This window comes from Pteropus vampyrus, unplaced genomic scaffold (assembly GCF_000151845.1).
Source record: "Pteropus vampyrus isolate Shadow unplaced genomic scaffold, Pvam_2.0 Scaffold41, whole genome shotgun sequence".
In the NCBI taxonomy this organism is placed as follows: domain Eukaryota; kingdom Metazoa; phylum Chordata; class Mammalia; order Chiroptera; family Pteropodidae; genus Pteropus; species Pteropus vampyrus.
This window is the reverse complement of record NW_011888822.1, coordinates 5,500,201-5,521,896: the sequence shown is the minus strand read 5'-3', so window position 1 is coordinate 5,521,896 and position 21,696 is coordinate 5,500,201.

Here is a 21,696-nt window from a genome sequence, read left to right as displayed (position 1 = left end):
TAAATCCAGTGGCTTGAAATATAAATGTTTATTATTGCTCATGATTCTAAATGTTAATTGGATAGCTCTTCTGATCTGGTCCAAACTTAGAAGATCACACTTGAAGTTACTTACGTGTCTGTGGTTGGCTGGTATATTGGCTGGAGGCTGACTGGTCTAGGATAGCCTCGTTTACAAATCTGGTGGGGCTGGCTGTCAGGGCAATGGGGTGTTAGAGTTATGTCTCTCATCATACAGCAGGCTAGTCTGGGGCTTGTTATGGTGGCTGATCAGGGCCTTACAAGAGCAAGTGGTAGCTTATTGAGGCCTAAGTTTATAAATGGCACGCCTTTACTCCTGTTGCTTCTATGGCCAACTTAAGTCACAAGGCCAGCCAAGATTCAAGAGAAGGAGAAACTGACTCTACATTTTCACAGGAGTTGTAAAATCACATTGCAAGAAGCGTATATACAGGAAGAGGGAATAATTGTTACTATTTTCGAAATCACTTCATAACTTTATTCCTTCAAAAATAATCAGTTAATACTTTGATGTACTACATTCTTTTAGATTTATCTAGAATATATATATTCTATTTATTTTTATTTTGGATAATAGTTATTTTCCAGAAAATTTATTTTCTATTTGTTATTTCTGTGGTTACTATGTTTATGAAAAATAATATTATGTGTATTAGTTTATAATTTATTGTTTTCAATGTGACAATATATCTTGGACAATTTCCCCTTTTAAGAGATTGAATATAGATCATTTTCTTAGCTCTAGTCTTCTGAGACTCTGGGTTTCTGTGACTCATTATGAACAAAATTTCTCTAATCCTAAAGCTTATTTCCCCAAAGTGACAGGAAAACTATTAGATTCCCAAGCAGATAAAAAGTAGAGCCTATAATCCTGACTGAGATTATGTGTCAGTTTTGAATGTTGAGTGATTGATTTCACCCTTGCTGGTTAGAAAATTGCTTATCATCATTATTATTAATTTTAACAATAATTTAAAGTCTGTTTCTGTTGAAATTTCAGCAATTGACTCTCATTAGCCCATGAAAGTATGTGCTGATTGTTCTGGATATACTGCTTGTCTTCTGGTTTGCACCAATTCAGTAAATATGCTAAATTGGAAGGCAGAACAACATACTATGAATAGGTAACCTGGATGTAGTAAGGTAAGTGCTCACCACATTGATTCCACACCATTAAGTTAAAGAAAGATGATAGACTGAGGATTACTGGGCTCTGGCTCTTTCTGGCTCTTGGGTTTTAAGAAATCATGAAGTCTTGAAAGCTGCTCATGTTTCTTCAAAGCATGTCCTCATAGTTCTTATGCAGCTTTAGCCTGAAGACAACTTATACTACTGTAACTGACTTTAGAAATTTGAGTAGATTCTTTTTCTGTTATGAATAAGAACTTCTGGGAAATTTTAGTTAATAGATGTTAACTAAAAAATGACAAGACAGTTATGTATCCTACAATAAGTGATTCATCACTGAAACAGTTGTTCCAAGCATTCTTTTGTTAACATAACCACGGTTTAACCATCAGTTACATTGACAGCATTGATCAGGCTAATGTGATATGCACTAAGAGCAAGTGGGCTTCTATGTCTGCTATAAGGCAGATTTTTTTCATCTATCCATTCAAAAGTATTTATCTTATCCGCTTTTTGCTGTGAGAATATAAAGATGAATAAAACAGTGTTTGTGCTCAAGATCTTACCTTTTAGTAAAGAAAGAATGATATCTACAATGTGATTTAAAGTGTCCCACGAACAGAAACTGATGTAATTGTTTAAAGGAAAATTGAGATGGCATATAAAGATACCTAAAATAATAAAATACATTGTAATAATAGCACATGCTTATGCAGTGTTATTACCAGTGAGGATTCTCCAGAAAAACAGAACCAATAGGAGAATATCTGTGTATTTATGTATCTATCTATATATTTATCATCTACTGGGAGAGAGAGAGAAAGAGTGGGGGTGGGAAGAGAAGGAGAAAGAGAGAGAAAGAGAGAGAGAGGGCTTTATTTTTAAGGAATTGGCTCACACAATTTTGGAGGCTAGCGAGTCCAAAATCTGTAAGGCAGGCTGGCAGGCAGAGACTCAAGGAAGAGCCAATGTCATAGCTTGAGACCAAAGGCAGTCTGGTGGCAGAATTCCTTCTTCCTTAGAGGACTTCAGTCTTTTTTTCTTAGGGCTGTCAATGGACTGAATGAGGCCCACCCACACCGTAAAGAATAATCTGCATTATTCAGAATCTACTAATTTAAATATTAGTTACATTTAAAAAATACCTTCAAAACAACATCTAGACTTGTGTTTGAGCAAAAATTAGGCCCCACAAAATTAGCCATCACAGTCCTGGTTAGTTGGCCAAGTTGACACATGAAATTAACCATCACAGTCATCCCTTGTCAACTTGGCATCTGCACATAACTCCTTAAACCATACTTAATCTTGAAAATAAAGATAATAACAAGATCATACTTCTGCCAAACATGATACAAAGAGCCATTCGTGACCAAAAATGCGCTGATACTTTCCCAAGAAAGGGTGCAAAGTCCTTGGGTGGTATTTACTCTTTGTGATATCCTATAACTTAAAAATTATGATGTAAAGTTAACAATACTTGATTACCATGATGTAAAGTTAATATATCTTATCTTATATCACAAGGGAATAAAAGTGGGAGGGAAAAAAATTTTTCTTAATATACACATACATTTATAACAAAATGAGGAAGTATGTTTGACAATTATGATTCCCATTTCTGTAACTAGTCACATGGTCATAGTTGGTATTTATACTCACCTTCCTCCATTCCATATTCTCTTTGTCCTCAGCAAGCACTTTAACTGGTTGTATATCTTTACCTGGTGGGGCAATCTAAACATTTATTCCTGAAGGGTCTGAACCATTAGTAGTTCTGCCTGAATTTCGTTGTTATAGTTTTTCATTGACTTTAATCACAAAACAAAAGAACACTAAAAGATACACTAAGATACACTAAGGGATCTCCTCTAATCCGGACCTACCCTTCTCTACCTCTATTGTGGAGCAGGAATCCAATTTCTCCTGAGTGATCAAGACCAATCATCGCTGCCAGCACAGTTACTCCCTTCTTTGCCTGTTGATTCTGAGGTGTGATGAGCTCAAAGTGACTGGGTGGCAGTCTTAACTTCCAGTTCAATGGAATCATTGTCAAATCTCCTGATGAAAGCATTTCTCCCTCTAGAACTAATACTGCTAGATCTTCAGAGGATAAGGTTGCAGGGACAGAAAGCATAAAATTTGCTAGTTGAGTACTAGGGGTATTAGCTAGTAGATCACCCCTTGATTCCTGGACTCATCAATCTTGGCTATGGGAGGAAAAGCACCATATATTGGTTGCTGATTCAGAGCATATTATAGCCTCTTGGAGAAACTTGACCCAGCCCTGCAAAGCACTGCCACCTAGCTGGCACTAACTGAGTCTTCAAAAGATCATTTTACCAGTCTATCAAGTCAATCAATTCAGGATGATGGGGGACATGGCAAGACCAATAAATTCCATTGCTGCACTTTATTTGCTGTGAACTGAGTTCCTTCATCAGGAACAATGTTGCATAGAATAGCATGTATGTGAACAAAACATTCTGTAAGTTCACAGATGTTAGTTTTGGCAGAAGCATTGAATGCAGGGAAGGCAAATTCATATCCAGAATAAGTGTCTATTCCAGTAAGAACATAATTCTGCCCCTTCCATGATAGAAGTGGTCCAATGTAATCAACTTACTATCAGGTAACTGGCAGATCACCCTGGGAAATGGTGTCATATTAGGGACTCATTGTTGGTCTCTGATGCTGGGAGAAGTTAAGGTCACACAACTGGTAAGGAAATGTGGCTTCAAAGTCTACGTCTCAACTGCTACATTCTATCTGATCTGTAATAATGACAAATGGCCCCAAAAGTGGGCACAAAATGAAGTAGTTTTCAGAGAAATCCTGCTGTTGAAGATGAAGTACTGAATGAGACTTTTTATATGACTTGAGTAGCTTTCTTTCCCTCCTTTACAGAGTTGCCTCAATCATAAAATCACAGGGGAGGGAAGAGAGGAGAGGAGGAAAAAATTAAAAAAATAAAATGTTAATAAATAATTAAATTAAAAAAATAAAAAATTAAAATAATAAAAATAAATAAAATCACAGTATCGACTTAAATCATGAGTCTTTAAATGTGTTAATAATTTTTGGTTATTCAAATGTTCTGGCTGTGAAAAGCCTCTGAGGGATAATTAAAGAGGCCAAACAGGTGAGTTTCTGGTTGTCTCTCTATCACCATCTTTACTTCAACCAGAGAAATTTAACTTCCATCTAGTTTCATTCTGGGAGGTTAAGGACCACTGGACCAGAACATCAGGTACTTCTTATCTTCAACATTATAAAGACATGAGATTGAGATTCAGCCAACATTTTCTGGAAGTTCCTCTACTTATAAGTTTTAAATCTAAAAATTGTTTTCAGTTATGTATTGCTTAGTGGCTTAACAAAACCACACATTATTTCTTACGTTTCTAAAGATTGGCTGAGTGGTTCTTTTGTTCCACATGGTGTTGACAGGGATACCTTATAAAGTTACATTTAACTGGTGGCTATGTAGGGCTCTAATGTTCCAGAAGTTTTGTCTCACATGCCTGAGGTCTCAGTGCTGGTTGATGGTTAGGGAAACTTGGATCTTCATCTTGCATCTTCTCATCCCACAGGACCTTCCCATGAGGCCTCTCTCATAGCAGGGTAGCCTGGACTTATGTAATATGGTGGATTCTTTAGGCATCATTTATGTTTTATTTGGTCAATGTGAATTACAATGACAATTCAGATACAAAAGGAAGAGAAATAAACTCCCACCTCTTGATGGGAGGAACTATATGTGTGTACAGGAAGGGAGGGATTATTGGTGGCTTATCTTTGATTTCATTGATTTTCTTTACTGTTTTTCTATTCTCTATTTCATTAATTTCTGCTCTAATCTTTATTATTTCTTACCTTTTGCTTGCTTTGGGATTAGTTTACTTTTTTTTCCCCCAGTGTCTTAAGGTGGAAGTTGTTAACTATTTCAGATCTTATATTTTAATGTAATCATTTATAGCTATATTTCCCTCTATATACTGCTTTAGCTGCATCCCATGAGTTTTGGTGTGTTGTGTCTTCATTTTATTCATTGTGAAGTATTTACTAATTTCATTTGTGATATTAGTCCATTGGTTATTTAGGAGTGGGTTATTTAATTTCTACATATTTATGAGTTTCCAAAATTTTTTTCTGTTATTGATTTCTAATTTCATTTCATTGTGGTCAGACAATGTACTCTGTATTATTTCAATCCTTTTAAATTTATTGTGGCTTATTTCATGGCCTAACATATGGTCTATTTTGGGGAGTGTTCAAGGTGTTCTTGAGAAGACTGTGTCTTCTCTGTTGTTGGTTGGAGTGTTTAATGAATGTTTGTTAGATCTACTTGTTATTCAAGTATTCTATGTCCTTGTGGATATCCATTATTGAAAGTGAAGTATTGAAGTTCCAACTGTTATTGTTGAATTGTCTGTTTCTCCTTTCAATGCTTGGTTTTGCTTCCTGTATTTTGGGGCTCTGTTGTTAGGTGTATAGATGTTTATAACCATCTTCTTGATTGACTGACAAAAAAAATGTATAATTTGTCATTATAAAATGCCCTTTTTTACTCTAGTAACATTTTGTATCTAAAATATATTTTATGTAATATTAGGATAGCTACTCAGCTTTTTAATGATTGCTGTTTGCATGGTATATCTTTTTTTTGTGTCTTTGAATTTAAAGTGTGCCTCCTGTCGACAGTAAATAGTTAAATCTTGTTGTTTAACATAGTCTGACAATCTCTGCCTTTTAATTGGATTGTTTGATTCATTCACATTTAATGCTATTACACCATTAGTTGGATTTATGTACACCATTTTATTTTTGTTTTAAATGTGGTGTACGTCTTTCTTGCTGTTCTATTTTTCTTTACTGCTTTCTTTTGCACTAAGTGAATATTTTCTAGCAAAACATCTCAATTCTTTTAATGATCTTTTACTATATTTATATATATTTGAACCATTTTCTTAGTGGTTGCTTTAGGGATTACTGCATACGTCTGATCTTATCAGAACTGACTTTAGATTTGTACAAATGCAATTCCAGTGATGTATAAAACATTAGAGAAGTAATGTTTTATAATCTAAAAATTGTTTCAATTTTACATATATCTATGTTACAAACTCAATGATTTTTTGTTATAATTATTGCTTTATATAATTTGCCTATAAACAAAGTCAAAAGAGGAGACAAATATATATTTATAGAGTTTGTTATATTAACCTTTCTATTTGTCATTTCTTTTTTTTTTTTTTCCATTTCTGTGAATTAGAGTTACTATCTGGTGTCATTTCCTTATTCCGTTGTAGCTTTGCTCCAATCCACTACCTTTGTGCTGTTATTGTCAAATAGTCTATACTTCCACATGTTATAGACCTAACAATACAATTATATACACATTTTTGTACAGTACTTTTTAAATTAGTTAAGGAAGTAAAAGCCATAAGCATTCATACTATCTTTTATAATTACATACTTACCTTAACTGATGTTAAGTACTTTGTGTGTGTATGTATGTATGCGTGTGTGTGTGTGTATTCAAATTACTATCTGGGAATACTTTATTTCAGCCTAATGAACTTCCTTTAATATGTCTTGTAAGACACGTTTGACCAACGTAGTGACCAACTTTGATATACTCTACCACAAATTGCTATAGAATTCAACAGAGCCATACAGTGGACTCTACCCACCACCAACAGATGGCATTTGAGTTTGTATTAACAACATCATAAATACCCTCATGATCACCTTGATTGGAGCTTTGATTGTAAGTAGAAAGAATTTCAATAATGCTGGGCAGTGTGCTAAGCAAGCTTTCTGGGGAGGAATACCAGGAAGGTCACAGGAAGCTATAGGGCTAGGGCCTTTTGAGCTGTCAAAGTGGCTGCCTTGCTTGGTATGACCTACAAAGCAGAGGAGAGAAGGCTTCTAATTCTGGCTTCTTCCCAAAGCAAAAACAAGGAAAATATTCCCAGTTATACTGTGGCTGCATAAAAATAGGTCATATCTCATCTCCGCTATTTTATGTTGACCCCATAATCTAAACCAGCTCTTTGCTCTCTATTTAATTTGGAAAAATCATTAAAACAAAACAAAACAATTGTTGAGTCAAATCTTCCAATCTTTATGCTGACCGCTCAATTTTAAACTTTTATTCCTTTATTTTCGGTTGGATTAAGTATGTTAAGTGTGTTAAAAATGAATGGCATATTTTGTGTTTCATCATTGGCAAATAGCATTTATATAAATAATTATAATTTGTTTTTGGCTAAAATTGTATCTATCTCTTTAGCTCTTTTTTGACCCCTTATTTCTAAAAGCATGTTGAATTAGACAGAACTCATTTTGCAAGTGTTAGAAAACAAACACAAACTAGCTTAAGCAAAAATGAAACTTTGCTTACTTACGTGTGTGAAAAGTCCAAGGAGATGGATCCTGGCTTCAGCATGACTAGATATAAGGGTTCAAATCAGGCACCATAACTCAGACACTTTCTCTGTCTCTCCAAATCCCCAACTCTCAGCTTTTAACACCTCTCTCTCTGCTCTCTGCATTCTCTTGTCTCATCTGTGTTTCCAGGCCAACTCTTTCTTCCTCTCAACAAAGATGTCATCTCAAAGTTGGAAAACTCAAAGAAAAGGGCAACATCTCTTCTTTCTAGAGTCTGCATTGATTCCGTCAAGGGTCTCTGATTGGCCCTGTTAGGTCATGTGTCCCCTGTCTTGGACCAATCACTGTCTGCAGATGTGATACTACAATTGGCTAGCTTGGACCACATATCTGTCCCTGAGCCAGAGGACCCTGAGTTACCTAGTGGACAACTCCAGAAAGATCATATGGAATTAGAAAGGGAAAGAGTTCCTAAAGGGGAAAAAATTCCAGGCAACTAAAAAATACCAGAGGTCCACTAAGTAGAAAGACAAAAATTTATTTCTTAGAATGTTATACTTATTTATTGCTATAAAGTCATGCATTGTTTAACATAGGGGATACATTCTGAGAAATGTATCATTGGGCAATTTTCGTCATCGTGCGAACATTATAGAGTGCACTTACACAAACCTAGATGGTATTGTCTACTGCACACCTAGGCTATATGGTATAGTCAAATGCTCTTAGGGTACAAACCTATAGCGCATGTTACTGTGCTGAATACTGTAGACAACTGTAACACAAGAGTTAGTATTTATGTATCTAAGCATATCTAAACTTAGAAAAAGTACAACAAAAATATAAAATAAAAGATAAAAAATAGTACACCTGTATAAGGTACTTAGCATGAATGGAGCTTGTAGGACTGAAAGTTGTTCTGGGTGAGTCAGTGAGTGAGGGGTAAGTGAGCGGGAAGGCCGAGAACGTTATTATGCACTACTTAGACTTTATAAACAGTATTCCATAAAACTTACCCTTATTTCCTTCCTACAGGGTCAGAAATAAAACATCAAAACCGTCAATGCTGTGGGATGTGGGCTGGCATGATCGGAAATATTGAGGAGAAACAGGTTGAGTGAGGCATAGATCACCACAATAGTCATTGTCAGGAAGGAGTGAAAGGTGGCCTGAGGATCAATAAAAATAAGAAATCAAGATGGAGAGATAAAAGAATATAGGAGACTAACATGGCAATGTGGTTTTGGCTACTGGATGTTAGAGCAATGGTCAGATTAAGAAATTTTGCGGTATTAATTTTTTAAAAAGAGGGTGTTTAACATGGAGAGGATGTAGAACTGAAGACTAAATATTTTGACTTTAGAAATTTATTTTTTGGTTCCACTGACCCCATCTAAACAAAAAACTCTCTCTGGCATTGAATTGATGGAAGGAATAAAACTTGTCTGTGCTATCCATCATTACGACATGAGAATATTTCCAAAGTACAAGGACAGGCTAGCTCCATACTACCACAGAAAGCTTTTACTAAAGTGGCAGTGGCACTTAATATTTGTTAGGGTAGCTCCTGTGGACCTATGTCCTTGTACAGGATTTTCAATCCTCAACAATAAATTTACAGCAATGTATTCTGCAGACCATCAAGCTAGATCTCGGCAAGGGTAGGGGGGCGGGAGAAGAGGGATCAGGCGCCTCTGTGCTAAAACAGGCCAGTGGCTGACTTGGATATAATCCATGAATTCAAAATTGAGGTGGTGTGAGTGAGAGAGAATCTATTGCCAAACCCCACAGATACTGTTCCTGTCAAAGAAAAAAGAATTCCTCCTGAACCACATATTTTTCCATTTTTTACAGGAAATTCAGATTCATTATTATCTTATAGGTCCACTGTTGTATATGTAGTCTGTCGTTGACTAAAACTTTTGTTATGCAGTATGTGACTGTCTAACAAATCATTCCAACTTCATGACATAAAACAATAATAATCATTTATTATTATCACCTCTTACAGTCCTGTGAGCTGACAGGATTCAGCTAGATGTTCCCATTTGGGGTTGTTAAAGCAGTTGCAGTCAGATGGTGGCTAACCTGGAGTTATCTGAAAGGCATTGTCACTCCCAGATTTGGTTCCTAGGCTGAGAAGACTCAAATAGCTGGAATTCCTTTTTCAACTCTCTCTCTCTCTCTATTTGGTCTCCCTAGCGCAGCAGTTATAAGGTAGTTGGACTTCTTACACCATGTCTCAGAGCTCCAGAGGTCTATTGGAGAGAGAGTTAGGTGCCTTTTATCATTCTAGCCTCAAAATTCACACAGTGTCACTTCTGCTGCCTTTCTTCCCTTTTAAGGAAGAAAGGGGAATAGAATGGGAGTACGCTCTTGGTGAGCGCAGCATCAGAGAATTTGCAGATACATTTTTAAACCATTACATGGAATTTTAAAAAATCTTTTTTGTCTTTCTGAGCCAGCACTTAATTGAGAATTATTTCTAGATGAGGTCAAGATATGACTGAGATCTATGCGTGTTTGACAGAGGAAGGTGTTAAAGTCACTAAATACAAGGGCTGCATTTGTAATTTCTAGAAAAAAATTACATGTATTTTCTTAATCAGTTCTCCAAATCTCAAAGAAACATGTGATTTCATACTGAGAATTTATATATGCACCAAACAGTGTTCCGGTGAAAGGAGGACAGTACACTTGCTCAGTTATAAATTATTGTATTTCCTGTGTATGTAGAGGATCCTGAATATCTGTAGGGGTTCATTTTCTTATGTAAATAATTATTTTTATTGAGGAACAATATGCTACATGGTAGAATGGCATTTTGCTCTCTAAATTTGTCTCATCTCCTTTCATGCCTTATTTGTCATATATTCCCTAAAGGTTTCTAAATTTACGATTGTGTGTGTGTGTGTATGTGTATATAAATAAACAGTTTAAAATGTTTATTAGCAAAAACAAGTGAAGCAGCCATTCTTTCCTGCCCGAGAAAAACTTTGATGGTTGGTTTTGTCAACTCTATTTGCAACAAATTTGGATTATGACTGGGCAAATCACATTGTCTCTATGTGCCTTAGATTCTTCTTTGGGCTACACTGGGCATGGAGTTCCATCTGTTTAGGAGCTCCTGTCTAAAAACCATAAACCTTAAAGTCTGCTCAGCTTCACACACACAAAACAAAAGTCCTCCCATACACGTATATCACCAAATTTTTTACAGATGCTTAATCCCCATAAATCTTAAAATAAATATGCTCAGCCTTTCAATAATTTCCCACTGCCTTGGTGTCACGGCCACATGCTTCCACTCACATGCTGATATGATACAGGAAGAGATGATTTTATGATCCCCTCTTCTTCTACTGGCAAGATACAGGAAGAGGAGATAAAAATACAGGAAGAGGAAAAAAGCAAGATAGATTTCAAGATATCATTTGGTCGTGGAGGGGGTGTAATCAGCTATGAGAGCAGGAGACGATAAAACATGAATTTAATGACACCCTATAACAACACGGGCTTGACTCCCTGCCAGTGCATCTCCAAAAGGAGGTGGGGAGGGAAGGATGGTTCTGAGGACTGAACCAACCAGGAGGTCACGCCAGTGAATTGGGGTGGTGAGAATTGTGGAGTTCAGATACCCCTCTGACTGTTTCTGAGCACCATTGCCACTCCTGGGATCAGGCTTATTCAGGGTAGCAGTGCTGTAGACAAGTCTCAATAAACTTAAGAAGATTGAAATTATATCAACCATTTTTTCTGATCACAATGGTATGAAACTAGGTATCAACTACAAGAAAAAAACTGGAAAATACACAAACACATGAAGTCTAAATAATATGCTACTAAACAATGAATGGGTTATTACCGAGATCAAGGAAAAAATGAAGATACCTATAAACAAATGAAAATGAAAACACAATGACTCAAAATTTATGAGTTACAGCGAAAGCAGTCCTAAGAGGGAAATTCATAGCAATACAGGCCTACCCTAAGAAACGAGAAAAAGCTCAAATAAACAATCTAACCTTACAATTAAAAGAACTAGAAAAAGAAGAGCAAACAAAGCTCAAAGTGAATATTAGGAAGGAAATAATAAAGATCAGAGCGGAAATAAATGAAATAGTCTAGGAAAACAATACAAAAGGTTAATGAAATCAAGAGCTGGTTCTTTGAAAGGATAAACAAAATTGACAGACCCTTAGCCAGACTCATCAAAGAAAAAAGAGAAAGAACTCAAATAAATAAAATCAGAAATGAAAGAGGAGGAATAACCATGGACTCCACAGAAATATAATGGATCATTAGAAAATACTACAAGCGATTATATACCAACAAATTGGGCAATCTGGAAGAAATGGACACATTCCTAGAAACATACAATCTCCCAAGACTGAGTCGAGAAGAAATAGAAATCTGACCCGACCGATTACTACCAATGAAATATAATCAGTAATCAAAAGCCTCCCCAAAACAAAAGTCCTGGATCAGATGGCTTCATAGGCAAATTTTACTAAACATTCAAAGAAGGATTATCACTTATTCTTCTGAAACTATTCCAAAAAAATTCAGGAATAGGGAAGGCTCCCTAACTCCTTTTATGAGGCCACCATTACCTTGATTCCAAAACCAGACAAAGATGTTACAAAAAAAGAAACCTATAGGCCTGTATCTCTTATGAACATTGATGCAAACATCCTCAATATAAATTAGCAAACCAAATTCAGCAATACATTAAAAATATCATACACCATGATCAAGTTGGATTTATTCCTGGGATGCAAGGTTGGTACGATGACCACAAATCAATTAATGTGATACACCACATTAACAAATTGAAAGATAAAAACTATATAATCATATCAATAGATGCAGAAAAAGCGTTCGACAAAATTCAGCATCCATTTATGATAAAAACTCTCAGCAAAGTGGGAATGGAGGGAACATACCTCAATATAATAAAGGCCATATATGACAAACCTACAGCTAATATCATACTCAATGGGGAAAGGCTAAAAGCATTTTTCTTAAGATCAGGAACAAGAAAAGGATGCCAACTTTCACCATTCCTCTTCAACATTGAACAGCAATAAGACAAGAAAGAGAAATAAGAGGCATCTGAATTAGAGAGGAAGAAGTAAAACTCTTGTTATTTGCTGATGCCATGATACTATATATAGACAACTCCAAAGATTCCACCAAAAAACTGTTAGAATTAATCAATGAATTCAGTAAAGCAGCAGATTACAAAATAAATATTTAGAAGTCAGTGGCATTTTTATACACCAATGACGAACTTTTAGAAAGAGAATGTAAGAAAACAATCCCATTTACAATTGCATTGAAAACTATAAAATATCTGGGAATCAAATTAACCAAGAAGGTAAAAGACCTGTTTTCGGAAAATTATGTCATTAAAAAAAGAAATTGAAGAAGATACAAATAAATGGAAACATATACCACGTCCATAGGAATAGGAAGAATCAGCATTGTTAAAATGGCCATACTATCCAAAGCAATCTATAGATTCAATGCAATCTCTATCAAAATACCAATGGCATTTTCAGAGAGCTAGAACAAATAATCCTAAAATTTATATGGAGCCATAAAAAAAACCCTGAATAGCCACGGTAATCTTGAGAAAGAAGAACAAAGTTGGAGAGATCACACTACCTGATATCAAACTATACTACAAGACTGTGGTAATCAAAACAACATGGTACTAGCATAAAAACAAATACATTGATCAATGAAACAGAACAGAAAGCCCAGAAATAAATCCATGCCTATTGGCTCACTTAATATATGACAAAGGAGGTAAGAATATACAATGGGGTAAAGACAGCCTCTACAAGAAATAGTGCTGGGAAAATTGGACAGAGACATGCAAAAATAAAAAAAGAAACTGGACCACCTTCTGACACTGTATACAAGAATAGACTCAAATGGATTAAAGACTTAAATGTAAGACCCAAAATCATAAAACTTCTAAAAGAAAACATAGGCAGTAAACTCTCTGATATTACTAACGGGAATTTCTTTTCAGATATATCTCCTTGGGCAAGAGAACAAAAGAAAAAATAAACAAATGGGACTACATCAAACTAAAAAGTTTTTGTACAGCAAAGGAAATCATTAACAAAACAAAAGACAACTGACTGGGAGAAGATATTCTCTAATGATACATTTGATAAAGAGTTAATATTCAAAATATATAAAAAACTTATACAACTCAACAACAAAAAAAAAACGATCTAATTAAAAAATGGGCAGAAGACCTGAACAGATACTTCTCCAAAGAGGAAATACAGATGGCTAATAGACATATGAAAAGATGCTCAAGGTTGCTAACCATCAGAGAAATGCAAATTAAAACCACAATGAGATATCAACTCACACCTGTCAGAATGGCTATCATCAATAAATCAAAAAACAAGTGTTGTCAAAGATGCAGAGAAAGGGGAATCCTCATAAATTGTTGGTGGGATGGCAAATTGGTACAGTTGCTATGGAAAACAGTATGGAGGTTTCTCAAAAAATTAAAAATGAATGTATCTTTTGACCCAGGAACTGTACTTCTGGATATTTACCCAAAGAAAACCAAAACAATAATTCGTAAAGATCTATGCACGCCAACATTCACGGCAGTACAATTTACAATAGCCAAGATATGGAAGCAATCTAAATGCCCATCAACAGACGATTAGATAGAGAAATTATGGTTCATAGATACAATGAAATATTACTCAGCCATTAAAAAAATGAAATCCTACCTTTTGCAGCAACATGGAGTTGTTATGTTGAGTGAAATAAATCAGAGAAAGATAAGTACCATATGATTTAACTTATATGCAGAATCTAAAGAACAAAAAGCACGAACTAATCAAAAGCAGACTCACAAATATAGTGGACAATTTGGTGATGGACAGAGAGAAGAGGGGTGGGGGACTGGGAGAATGGGGTGAAGGGTTAAAGAAGTACAAATTAGTAGTTGATAGTTGGTCACGGGGATGGGGTGCACGGCAGAGGGAATGCAGTCAGCATTAATACGATGGCTAGGTGGATGGCCAGGGGAGGGAGGGAGCAATTGGAGGATTGCTTTATGAATTATATAGATGTTTAATCAACGTACTGTATACTTGAAATGCAACCCTTTTAATTTATAGTCATGTTTATTTCATATTTGTTCAGGTACTTGTATATATACACATTTATCTGTACACATATCTTTATCTTTATAAGTATATGTATGCCTTTAGGTATACATTGCATATGTAGTATATACAAACTGGTATACATATATATTCAGTTATATAATGAAATATATATGTGTGTATACTTATATATGCGTGTGTGTCTTTTTGTATGTGGCAGTATCTTTAATGTTACATCTAAAAAGTCAAATGATTATATAGGTATGTATTATCAAAGTCATCATAGAGAAAAAAGCTTGATTTATGGAGTCAAATGAAGATAAATTTCAATTGGGAAAATAAAGAGAAATTATTGAAAATGTTTTTCTTTGTTGTTTCTCAAAATTGCTAATCCCAGTCCTGTCTCAGAGTCCCTGTGTTTGTGTCCTGACAGGAGCTCTCTTCCCCAATAACCAGATCTCTCTGGTTATTCAGGGATCACTGAGATCTCTGCTCAAATGTTACTTCCTCAGAAAAGCCTTCCTTGATCACCCTACTGACGAAGTCTCTGTTCTCATAGAGCTGACCTTTAGGGAGGGGATGACAAATAAATCGATTAAATATTAATGTTTAATATAAGAAACTAAGTAAGGGTAAAGGAGAGAGAAAATAATCTGAGTGAGAGATTGGGACAGGGCTATATTCAGCAGTTAGCAATGGCCTCCCTTTGCTGATCAGTGGACATTTGACCCAAACAAGGACAGGAGCTTGCTTTCAAAGTATCAACCTAGAAATGTCCAAACCTGTAGAGAATTTTTATGAGTTTATATGAGTGGAACTGATGACATATGCCAGGGAGCAAGGTCTCAAATGCTTCAGAGAATAGCAGTTTCAAAGCTTATTTTATACATTTGAATCAAAGGAGAAGATGTAAGGAAGATGCATGAAATTCGTTAGTGGTAGATTAAGAAAGCAGATGAAAGCAAAGTGGAGAAGTCTTTTGGACTGGATAAAAAGCAAAATGGAGAAACATACTTCTTTACATTGGTGATAACAGAATAGTTAACATTTAACATTTACAGTAGATACAGATGGTTTGTGGGTAACAGGGTAACAATGAGGGGTCTGTAGTCTCGTGCTCTGTTGGTTTTGTGTTCATGTGTCTACAGTTGCGTCTTTGAGCATTCTGGAAAAGAAAATTACTCTGACATTTCAAAAGTATGTTATCCTAGATCATAAGAACAATGGACAGGGCTCACTAAGGTAAAGATCGACCTTTGCTAAGGAAGCAACAGGCCTGGGACCTGACTACCCCCTATGACCTGGCCAGTTAGGAATTTGTGATCAGACCATCCTATGTGGTTACTTTTGGTCACTGAGCTTGTCAAGCCTGCCATGTGGCCCACTGAGCTTGTCAGGTTTATTGCATAGCACTTCCCTCCCCACCTCCTTTTTCTTTTTGCTCACAAAAGAAAAGAAAGAAAGCCAGAGGAATGGACTAGAGTCATTAAGAGAGCAAAGGTAGGAGACGAGATCAGAGATAGCTGATCATGGGCCAGATAATGGAGGCCATGATAAAACTTTAGATTTTACAGTTGTAACCAGAGGGGTAACATTTCTACTTGATCATTCCAGTTGCTTTACGAAAAATTGACTGCAGGAGATTAAGCGAGGAACCAAAGGGATCAGTTAGGCGGCTCCTCATTTGTTATTTCTTTGGGTGACTGTGTAAAGAGTTCATGTACTTGAATTCCCTTTTAACTTCTGGATTGTGTTCCACTGACTGCCATGCTCTAAACTCTGACAAGACTGTCTATGTCAGGCCACAGGATTCATTTAGTTTCCGTGTGCATCAAGTGCTCCCAATTTACCATCCTCAATGCTAAGCACCAGAGTAAGAACTTGTCAACATACTGTTATTGATAAAACCAAAGGATGGAATAATCCTGAATAGAGAAAAATCACAAGTTTTCAGATGGGCCTCTTTTAGCCAATGATTTATTTAGTTCCCTGAGGCTTATTTACCAGAAAACAAAATGAAGGCAGGGGTGTGTGTGAGAGAATGAGCTGCTTTGTTTTTCTTTTCCTTGCTCTCTTACTTGTAAAAATGTTTGTGAGACACGCATATGGCCCGAACATCAGAAGGAAGATTAGCAAGAAGGACAAAAAATTAGATTTATCCTCTGAGTTGTCTGGCAGGGACAGAGAGGCCTTGAGCTCAAAGGGGGCTCTTCTGCCTGAAAGAACTCAATCTTTAGGCTCAGTTCAGTGGCAAGAAGAGCTTGCAAGGCCAAGCTTGTGTCTGGGCTCCAGTTCACTTGAGGGAACACCTGAAGTTTTTCTTAGCAGGGACGCAATGCCACTGGTTCCATCTGACCCAAGGTGCCAACAGAGAAGTGTTCTTGTGGCATGAATATTATTTTCAGGTCCCAGTGGTTCTCAGCCAACTTAGTAACATCCTGTTACGATAACAATGAGGGGACCACACCTCCTATGACATTCATTGATGGCAGAAGGCAAAAAGACCCCAAAAGACCAAGCTATAAAAGCTTTTCAATGTTGTATGTAAATCTGCACACGTTCTTAAGCCTGTTTGAAACGGAAAATGAATTATAGACTTGTGAGAGAGTTGCTCTGGAGAAAATGCCTTTGGAATCTTAGAACATTCCTGTTCCCCCTCCCTCTTGTTATCAACTGTTAATGAAATGGCTCACATTTATCCTAGGAATTGCCTTGAGCTGGATTTGAAAGTGTCTGCAATTCTACCAGGACCAACAGTTGGGAAGATAAGAAGATCATTATACCAAGACCAACAAATAAATTAAGTCTGTGCTACAGTTACCCTATTTTGCAAACTCGGCCTGGTGCTCAGGTTAAAATTCATTTCACAGAGTCTCTCAAGGTCTTAATTCTTACGTAAGTCTTAATACCTCAAGATTTAAAGAACTGTGGCTTATTTTGCCTAGTTTCCTTGGCAGGCATGGGAGTAGAGGGGCAATGTCAGCAATAGGCATAATGTTAGGTCAAAAGTCCTTGGAATATATGATTCAAGGACATTTTGTAGAACAGGAATAGTCTTTACGTTGTGAAGGAAACCAGACTAATAGCAAGACTTTACACGTTGACCTCAGGACTTCAACTCTGCCAACTTCATTACTGCCCCCATTTTCTGTTCTGTTTTTGAAAGATGGGAAATGTAGACCACAGTGCAGAGCAGGCATTAGATCTCTCAGGGTTGATATAAACCAGACGTTGCAAGGTGATTGATCCTGGAAGAATGTGAACAGGGGCATCTGTAAAATAATGTTCACTGACTTGGGTAGTGGTGCAGACTGCAATCTAGTCAATGCGATGGTGCATAAATGTTTTAAAAGAATTTCGAAACCTTCTGTTCTAGCAGTATCCATTCACTTTTGATTTGAATCACTCTATTTGGATCCCAATATTAATTTGGAGCTTTTTGGTAATGGATGGAATGAAGCGGAGCTGCTGCGTTTGCACAATGCCAGCGCTCTGCATGCTCATTTTAGTCTATGTCACTGGTCTGCAACTAGGGATGATTTTGACCCCAGAAGACATTTTTACAATGTCTCAAGTCATTTAAGTTGTCATAACTGTGAGGGGTTGCTCCTGGTATTTAGTGGGTAGAGGTCAGGGATGCTAAACATACTACAAAGCACAGGACAGTCCACCACAACAAAAAATTATCTGACTCACAATGTCTATAGCGAGAAGTGCAGAAACCTTGCTCTACAAGAATGACCTCCCCACCTTCCCCACCCAGTGTCCTTCATGGTGACACAGGGAGGATTCAGGCCAGAAGATATGCCCGCATTTGCTTTTGCTTTCAGATTTTGTTTAATAGTCTCTGTCACTTGATGGACTATACAGTTATTATTGGCAGTTAATAGGCTTTGGAGTGAGATGAACTGGAGTTCCATCCTTTGGATCTGCCAAGTACTGGTTGTGTGGCCTTGAGCAAATAACTTAACTACTCTGAAGTTAGTTTCTTTATTTGTAAAGTGAGGAGAATAATATACATGGTCGGGATTAAACAATTAACTGGTTTTAAAATGAGAACACAATGCATAACCCATAGTAGGACTTAATAAGTGATAGTTGTATGACAAAGTCAGAGCTAGACCACATAAGCTAAACCTTTTAACAGTAACTGCCAGTAAGCATCTGTACTAAGCAAAAAGAGTGATTGCTGTATTTATTATTTTTATTGTCAGTGGTTAGAAAAATATATGGTAGTTTCTGTGTCAGATAAAGATCCCTTGATGTTTGGTATGGAGGCATCAGAATTAAGATAGAAAATAATTACAATCAAAAGCAACTGAGAGGAGAAGAAATGTCGAACCCATAAAAAAGTAAACAATCATTTGGATTTTGTGGTGATATCAATTTGAGAAAACTCTAATATAAAAAAATACCTTTTAGGGAATATTTCTCTAATCCTGAGTGATTTAGTTTAGTAGTCCCTGCCTGTACCTCTATCCCCAATTGACTCCTCAGAAATGTTTCTGAGATATCAAATTTTCAAGCAAGTTTCTCTGTGCTCACATGAGTGGGGCTTCTAAAAGGATTCTGAGAATGCCTTCAACATGACTTATAATGGATGTCTGTGATAGAAGGCCCCTGTGGTTTTCATTTTGGACTTGACTTAATAAAAAACAATCATGCTAACAAAAGAGAGTGGGAGGAAGTCGGCTTCTCCCAATTTTTCTATTGTGTGGCCAATTTAATGTCAGACTTCTCAAAGGACTTTAAAATACAAGACAGCAGGAAAAATAATTTAATATAAAAATGCCAGCATGAAGTATACTTAAGTAGAGTAAATCAAGCAAAAGTAGAGTATCTTAAGGGTATAAGTTTTACTTTTTTTTTTCCTTTTTAATTTCAATGTTCAATAGCACAGTACCATGGAGTTTGCTTTTCCATGCATGAATATAACTGCCAAGAGAAGACTTTCATCAGACGTACTCCAGTGGATACCAGAGAACCTCTCCCCAGCATCTTCAGCCAGTCTGATTTCCCTGTTGGTTAAATAAGACGAGAATATAAGACACAATACTGTCATCCCAAACCTAGACAGAAGAAAAAAACTGATTACATCATGTGGTATCCAAACTGATCAAAAATATTTTTTTCCACTCAGCTAGAGTAACTGAAATTTCTCTGTAAATATTTCCTTTCAGTTAAAGCATTGTAGATCTTAAAGCACAGATATAATATTCTATCTAAAAATGGCAAAACCAGTGGTTATTAATCTTGACTGCAAATTAGAATTCCTTGGGAAGTCTTTAAAAAATATTAATTACATCCAACATCTACAAGGAAATACAATTGAATTGGCATAGGGTAGAACTTGGCATCAGTATTTAAAGAATAAACTGTCCCATATTATTTTCTAACCTGCTACTAGGCTTGAAAATCATTTTAATAACAATTTAAACTCTGGTCCTTGGATTGTTTTTCTGAATCAAAATTCCTACAGATTACTACATACCTTCGTCGGTCACAGGGACTCACTTTGGTCACTTATTCACGAGATAGAATCTTGAGTTGGTGTAAGGGAACAGAGAAATGAAGGGAAGAGAAGGAATGGTATATGTAGCTTGAATAAGCTCCACATGCAGGGTGATGTGACATTGACAACTAATGTGGCATGGACACTGAGCTATCAGAACAGGTGCTACTTAATACCAGCTATGTTCATTGATATACCTCTAACTTTGAGAATCTGGGTATTAAGACACTGGCACCTACTCACTCTTGCACATTGTGAATTCATCCTATTATCAGCAGTCTCCTAGCAAAAATCCAAGTAGGGGAGTGGAGGGGAGAAGTTAAAATGCTTAAGGAACAAAGAGGCAGGGTGCGTGACTGGCTATCTATTGGGGGATGGAAGGGTTTAATATAGAGTAACACTGGACAGAGGGCTGATAGATTTGGAATATTAAAACAGATGTTATCTACTTCCCAGAGTTACCTTAGTTCAGCCAAGTTCTTGGATGTCAAGATGTTTTGTAAACATAGTGCCCTTTGTGAGAATTCTGGAGATGGCTTATAAAAACTTGGAGCTAAAAAGTCTCTTAATGAGAACTAATAGTTCTCAACAAACTCCCAGAAGTCACGTAACAATGAAACTATAAATTGTGAAGTTGAGCCCCAAGCAAAGTGTCACCATGACATTGTGTACATCATTAAACTAGTGACCCTCTGCTTGCCTGTTGATGGCCAGGGGGCCTCTCTCCTGCAGGACCAATCATCTGTGTCCTCTGGGAGCCCAAGAAGTTCCAGGGAACAGAGCAGTCCTATTTTCCTTTTTTCTTCTTTTAAAAAAAATTATTGGGGGAATGAAAAAATTACGTAGATGATAGAGGCTCTGTTCATCTCTCTGGTGACCAAATCAAGTCATGGTGGAAACAAGAAGCAGTGACAAGGAAAAATCGCCTGGGATCTAGACGAACAAGCCATACAACTACAGAGAAATCCAAGAAAGCACCCTGCAAAGGCAGAATGTAAGACAGGGTGAGGACATGGGGCTGCCCAGTCCCAAGCGGCTGAATGAGACGGAGGTTGTGTCCGCGGCAGCGGCAGACACCTCTTAAAGCGGCCGCGTCCACAAGTGGATTTTCCCGGTGATGGACCTGCTCACTCTGAGCACCAGTGCCCATTCGGCTGTGCACAGGGGGCACCAGGAACTTACAGGGAGATATTGTTGGAGTGAGGGCCGAGAAGAGACTCAGTCAGTACAGAAGTGCCGGTGATATCCATTCTTTCCTGTTGAGCCCTCTCCACTACGAGTGCACAGACACAGCACTGCCATAGCTGTGAAGTCAACAAACTGGATAACAGAAGTCATTCCACCCAGAAGATTCCCTGAAACCTCGCCTCCCCCAACTTGTGGTCCCACCTAAGCCACATCCAGGTGTATCCTCAGCGAGTCAGGTGCTCCTTGCTGAGACTCACACTGGTGCAGGCAGATGACCTTGGTTTCTGGTGTGGCTTTTTGA